The following is a 496-nucleotide window of genomic DNA, read 5'->3' as shown; positions in this document are numbered from 1 at the left end:
ACATACACACGCACACTTGCGCATACACACACACGCTAACAATCACGCAAACATACACACACACACACACCCAAGCATACACACCCTTGCACACGTAACCCATATATACCCCCATTCACAAATACCTCCCACACACCTGACAACCCATACATACCCCCATTCACACATACCTCACATACCTCCCATACACCTCCCACGCACCTTACATATATACCGCCCACATACATGACTAAAATACATGCGCGCCTTCACACACACATATAGACGAACGCACATATATACACACACACACACCCATATATACGCGCACGCCTACATACACAGCCGCATACACATGCACACACATACACACAGGAGTGCACACACAAAATAACATACATACCTGGCACACATACGCACGCACACACATAAACACACACATACACACCTCTCACATACATAAAACCACACACACACACACACACATACACAACACACATACACATATACACACATG

This window comes from Octopus bimaculoides, chromosome 11, assembly GCF_001194135.2.
Source record: "Octopus bimaculoides isolate UCB-OBI-ISO-001 chromosome 11, ASM119413v2, whole genome shotgun sequence".
Lineage (NCBI taxonomy): Eukaryota > Metazoa > Mollusca > Cephalopoda > Octopoda > Octopodidae > Octopus > Octopus bimaculoides.
The sequence above is the reverse complement of the archived record's forward strand: the minus strand, read 5'-3'. Positions refer to the sequence as shown.